Source organism: Nuphar pumila, chromosome 4 (assembly GCF_984573655.1).
Source record: "Nuphar pumila chromosome 4, dmNupPumi1.hap1.1, whole genome shotgun sequence".
Taxonomy (NCBI): domain Eukaryota; kingdom Viridiplantae; phylum Streptophyta; class Magnoliopsida; order Nymphaeales; family Nymphaeaceae; genus Nuphar; species Nuphar pumila.
In genome coordinates, this window is record NC_143252.1 from 29,990,946 (window position 1) to 29,997,889 (window position 6,944).

Genomic DNA, 6,944 nt, shown 5'->3' on the forward strand with positions numbered 1-6,944 from the left:
TTCAGGTGAGTAATGGATGAATACAGTTAGACAGTGTTGGATCCAAATTATAAATGAATCTTGATCGGGTAATGAGTTAGTATTGAATTATATATAAATCCGAAATGACCAAAATACTTTTTTGGGTTCCCAATATCCATTTTGGTAAAATAGACATAAATTTGCACCCCAAACTCAGAATTGAGTGAGGTTTGTTGCGTTGGACTCGTATTGAAAAGAGAAATCTACTTGTTCATTAGATTTGGTTGAATTAGTGACACAAAAATCGAGGTTTCATGAGTCAATTCAGGAAGAATATTTTGGTAATTTTGTTAAAAATATAAGAGATCATATGAATTAATACAAATATGTTGGTTTAATGACTAGATCCTACTCTTAGAGCACCTTGAGACTCGATTGCGGTGAAAGCACAATGTTTTCACTTGAGGTAAGGGATATTATAAGTAATTTTAGATGTAAATAAACATTTTTACGTTGCATGTTATTGTAATGTTGTGAATTAATATAATTAGCATGATAGCTTTCGAGTGAGACCATGACATGCATAAAATTTTCATGCTTGACATTATGAGTTGATTTCATATACATGTTAGTTGTGATATACATGTTATAGTTATGGTATGTCATGCATGTTAGAAAGAGATTATGTTTGTGATAGTATGCGTGTGTGATTATTAATAACATGCATTGTGATGAGATTATATTTAGATTGGAGTCTCATTTATTCTATTCATGTTGTATGAATGGGTGTATTGAGATCAGCATGCATAACCCCTTTAAATCCTGGAAGTGGCAACCTGTGGCAAGGGCTACCTAGTTTACGGTTAGAGTGCAACCACCATGGAGAGTAGGCCACTGTGATTTAACGATGTAGAAATACTACATCATTGCATACTTAGTGAGAGATTGTGTGAGTCATAATGTCATCATAAGATTAAAGTGTGAGATCCGTCGTGATCAGTTTATGACCTCACTTATGAGAGAATGAGTGAATTATGAGTTTGAGAATATGGTTCAATGTGTTGAACTTAGTTATGACTTAGGGTTACACTCACACAAGGCTTGGGACTCTAAAAGGATCATGGATGGTTGATAATCATCATGGTTAGGATGTACCATGAACCATATTGAGATTGAGAGCTTGACCTCTCGGCTAGCTATTGGAGGGGTTCCCGTAGTGGTTTCACTGCAGTGCCTGATAGTTTAGAGATTACTAGGAGTGTATGGTTCATTGTATGGCCAACATTGTAGAATTTGGGTGTTCTACAGAGATGTTACGCTTATAGACAACTATGACCAGTATAACGTATCTAGTGATAGTTGTTGTGATAGAGTGTTTGAGAAAGTTAATAGGGGTAATTAAAATATACAAACTTGTATGGTGTGTCAAAAAATAAACTAAGACTAGGGCTTAGAGCCTACTACAGTTGCAAGTTTAAGTATTTATTTGCTTATAATTATTTCTTACTGGGTTATAAACACATCCCCTTTGTTTAATTACAACTGTAGGTTCCAGGCACACTAGCACAGACAGGACTTAATCGACTTCTTCAGCAGAGTATTTGATAATTTTTACTTTCATGTCATTGAACAATAATATATTTATTATTTGCTTTTGTTATGAATGATGGACATTGTAAAGAAAGTGAGTTACTGAATAATGAAGAAAAGAAAAGAAAATTATCCATATTTCTCTGTGTGAACTTTGAACTATTCCCTTTAAGAAGTAATACTAGCCGAACTTGGACTTCGAGGTCCTAGATCAGGGTGTTACACTGATTTTCGAGCTTCTAAGCATTCTGCCCAATTTGAATCATAATAGGCTTTAATATGTAATTTGAATTAAGAGAAGGGAAGGACACCTTGGTCGAGGTTCTTCTTTAAATAGTGTATCACATGCATGGATGCCTCTGGGTGGGGTTTTCTTGGATTTTGCATAAATCTGCTTAGAATATGAACTGCAAACATAATATCAGAACGTGTTATAGCCAAATAGATTAGATGCCCCACCAGTCTTTGATACACATATGGATCCCGCAACTCTTCATTCTCTAATCCATTGAAAATTCAACAGGTTTGGCTCCATGTAGCCCTATTTCGTTGAGTATATACAAAGCATATTTTCTCTGGGTCAAATGGATTTCAACATTGGATCTGGATACTTCTATACTTAGCAAATATTTCAGTGGCGCTAGATCTTTCATTTGAAAATTTTTACTTAGATATTTTTTCAACTTATTGATAGTTGCATCATCATTTCTTATTATTACTAAATCATCCGCATACACTAAAATGATGACAAAAGCATTTTCTTTTGAAAATATGAATAAAAAGTAGTCGGCCTTGGACTGTGAGAAACCATACTGAATTAGGGTAGATGAAAATTTTGAAAATCAGTTTATGGGAGCTTGTTTGAATCCATATAAAGATTTGTTAAGTTTTCATATTATATTCTCCCCCATGTTTGGCAATCTCTGAATGCAATTCCATATAATAAATCTTCATCAAGATCACCATGAAAAAGGCATTGTGAACGTTCATGTGATATAATTTCTAATTTTTCACAGCTGCTATAGCAAGCCGGCAACAAACAGAGACTAACTTGAAGACAAGAGCAAACATTTCATAGTAGTCTAGTCCTTTCCGTTGAGAGTAACCTTCTGCTACCAATCTGGCCTTAAACCGCACAATGGATTTGTCAGACCTATATTTCACCTTATATATCAATTTACATCCATTAGGTTTCACTCCAGCAGGAAGAGCAATGACAGACCAGTTGGTGTTCTTCAACAGAGCTTGTATTCTCGTACTCATGGCATCACGGTAATAGGTTTTTGAACAACCTGTTGAAAGGACTGGAGTTCATTTATAGAGGAGATGGCTAATAAAAACTTTTGATGAGATTGAGAGAACTTGTCAAAAGAAACAAAATTGACTAATGAAAAACATGTACCTTTGAATTCTTTCCTCGAAGAGACAATTGAATCAGGATTAGATTGAGCGGTTGTACAATAAAAAAACTCTCAACAAGATAGAGGGACATTTTTCATGAGTAGATCTTCTAGGGTTATTTTCAACTAAAGGTAATTAAAATGATGGTTCAGATTAAGTTAGCTCAATGCCATCTTCTAAAGTAGAATTTGTATGATTGGATTGAGTGATAGGTTCAGATGATGGTTCATTCATGGATGAAGGGATTGGCAACACAACACTATCGTCATCTTTGCTTATTGTATAAAATGGAAAAATAGATTTATAAAAAATTACATCACAACTAGAAAAGCATTTATGACATTCTAAGTCATACACTTTGTATGCCTTTTGCCCAAACAGACAACCAATAAAAATACATCTTTTAGCTCTTGGATCAAACTTGGATTTATTTTTATTTATGTTAGTAGCATAACAAAGACATCCAAAAACTTTAAGATGGCTATATGTTGGTTTTCGATTTAACAAAATCTCATATGACATTTTTTTACCAAGGCGAGGAGTGGGTGTGCAATTTATCAAGTATGTTGCAGTTAAAATGCAATCTCCCTAAAACTTAAATAGTAGATTGGCTTGAAACATGAGAGATCTGGCTACTTCTAACAAATGTCTATGTTTTCGTTCAACCATGCCATTTTGTTGAGTAGTATTCACACAACTATATTGATGGTAAATACCATGGTTTTTAAAAAAACTTTAAACTTTATGTAAAAAAACTTTAGATCCATTGTGATCTAACAACCCTATCATAGCGTTGAAATTGATTTTGAACCATATGCATGAAATTTTGAAGAAGATACTTGGCTTCACTCACTCAAACATATCGAGAAAAATCATCTACCACAGTAAGAAAAAAATGAATCCCACTAATCGAGCTTCGAGAGTAGGAACCTCAGATCTCAACTTGAATTAATTCAAATACATCTTTGGTAGTGATTTCATTAGAACTAAATGATAACCTTGTTTGTTTGGTCAGATGACACACATCACAATGACATAAATTTTTAGCAATTATTTTTTAATCATATTTCTTAAAAAGTTTCATACCAACTGACGAGGGGTGACTTAAACGTTGATTCCAAATAAAAGAGCTATTTGCAGGAGAAGTCAAAGATACGGTAATTGGTTGTTGAATGTTGAGAATGTACATACCACCTCGTTCTTCACCGCTCAAATATTTGTCTTCGATGCAAGGTCCTAAATAATACACAAGTTAGAAAAGAATGTAACTGAGCATTTCAAGGACTTGGTTAAGTGACTCACAAAAATTAGATTGAACTTAAATGATAGAATACACAGTATTTTTTAAGAAAATGGCATTTGAAATTTTTACTAGACCCTGATGAGATGAACCCACGAATGAACCATTAGGGAGTTTGACACGAATATTAGATTTTTCATACTCATCAAAAAGATTGGAGGATTAAGTCACCTGGGTCAATGATCCAAGATGCATGAGAAGGTGGATGAAAGTTCAAACCTACGAAGTTGGCTGCTGAAGATTTGCCTTTGATGAATGCCATGAGTTAGTTATATTCGCTCCAAGTGAACGCAACCGACTCATTTGCTTCTCCTTTACCTTGCTTTCATGAGATGATGATGTATTGACTGTTGGGGTAGAACTCGCTCTGCTTGAGCTCCCTTTGTGTAATTGGTGCCCTGTTGGATACTTGTGTAACTTAAAACACTTTTCTTTAATATGACCAACAATGACACAATGAGTACACGTAAGACATTCACGCCTAGGTTTTCTTATGCGACCATTTGAATTAAAATGGACAACATTTACTGACGCATTTGATTGTTCACCATGAGTAGAACTAGCACACAGGGCTAATTTATTTAATAAGTCCATTGACATCACATGAGCTTCCCTACTTTGTTCATCCTGAATCACAAGGGCATATACCTTTGTGACCAATGGCAGAGGGTCCTTGAGAAGAATTTGGCCTCTAACTGTGTCATAGTAATCGTTGAGGCCCATAAGAAACTGAAAGACCCTCTCACTCTTATTGTTCTTTCAATTGCTCGACTGCACCATAGGTACATGTTGGCAAGGGATTGTATGAAGACAATTCATCCCAAAATCCTTTGAGTTTGGAAAAAGTAAGTAACAACTAATGTAGTATCTTGATGGAGATGAATAATTGCACATTAAATTTGATATATTCGAGGAGCAATGAAAATTGTTCAGACTCTATTTGCTAGGTCACGAGAAATTGAATTCAACAACCATGATAGGATCATGTTGTAAATTCGATGACCCATTCTCAGGTTTTGAAACAGATCTGTCTATGAATCGGCTAGAAGGACTAACTTCAGCGGATCGGTTGGAAAACATGAACAAGCAATGCAGAAAACAACAATGCTGGAACCGGATCAGCATGGATGCATACAAGCTGATGAAGTCAAAACTATAAATAACTCCAGCAGCAGAGAACCCACGCTGGAACCGGATCAGCCTGGATGCACATGAGCTGATGAAGTTAAAATGATGAAGAACTCCAGCAGTGAAGAACCCACGCTGGAGATGGATTAGCCTGGATGCACATGTGCTGATGAAGAACCAGCGCACATGATCCTCAATGCTGTCCGGGTATCTCAAGCTCTTATACCATGAGAAATTTACAGCAGACAGAGGATGAAGAAATCGTGTTTCCTTTCATTTGAAAAAGTTACAAACAATCTGTTTTATATGGGCATCCCATATCTAGTGGGAATTACAAGATATATATAAGAAAAACTAAAAAAAATGAATTATAATTATTGTTACAATTTTTCTTACGTAGCCATCTATCATAATCTATTCACATGGTGTCCAAATCTCATTCAACATCTATCCAGTTGATTGTAAAATACACACGATATAAGATTATGACTCTTTGATCTTCTGCAGCTATTTTAGAAAAAAGATATCTGCTTGCTTATCTTGTCAAATCTTGTTTTGAGGTTATGAATGGGCAAAGGAATTCTGATAATTATTGGAAGGATCTTAATGTCAAAAAAGAAAAGAGACAAAATTATAGTTGACTTTCTATAATCATGATTAAGAAGTGGTACCCAAGTCAAATTTCTATAATCATATCCACTATAGCCAGAAAGCAACATCTCCATTAGGGGTACAAGTGCAAACGGATCAGATACAGGCTGAATTATGGTTGATTCATGATACAAATCCAGATTATAAGTAACTGGTCCAAGTCTGAATCCAGATCTGAATAAGATCCAACGAAGCATAATTGTACCAAGATCTGAATTTTAAGTGGTAATATTGAATCTAATAAAAAATGGTTGTAAACAAACATTTTACATGTTAAAAGGTGCAAATAGAAAAAAAAAATTGATTCAAATCCGAACGCAGGTCTGACAGAAAAAACATTGATATGGATCTGAATCCAAATTCCAAAAAGTCCAATCAGGTATTTGACAATCTGATCATAAGACACATTCACAACCTATTTTAAGATCTACATTCAAGAATAAGGTGTAGGATTTGGATTGGAGATCCAACTTTTCACGATCTACATTCAAGAATAACATTAGTAAGTACCAATATTATTAACTTAATGGTACTCACTTGAATTCGGCAAAGGAAGTACGTCACGAAAAAAAATAGTCAAGTTCACATTTTTCTTTTTTAATAAAAGTCAAACTTACACACAACCATAGATTAAAACTCATGCTAAAATAAAATGTGAAACCTAAAATTATATTTTACTAAAGTTTCTGTAACCCATGTTTCATTCTTTTAAATTATATTAAAAGTTTTGACTTAAGCAAGCAAGCAGCTGTAAGTGTCTCTCTCTCTCTCTCTCTCTCTCTCTCTCTCTCTCTCTCTCTCTCTCTCTCTCTCTCTGAGGGAGTTGTTCTCATGTCACCATCATCCAATATAGTATTAAAGTTTTTTGAAGGAACAATATAGTATTAAAATTGAACTGTGAAAGGGATCATTA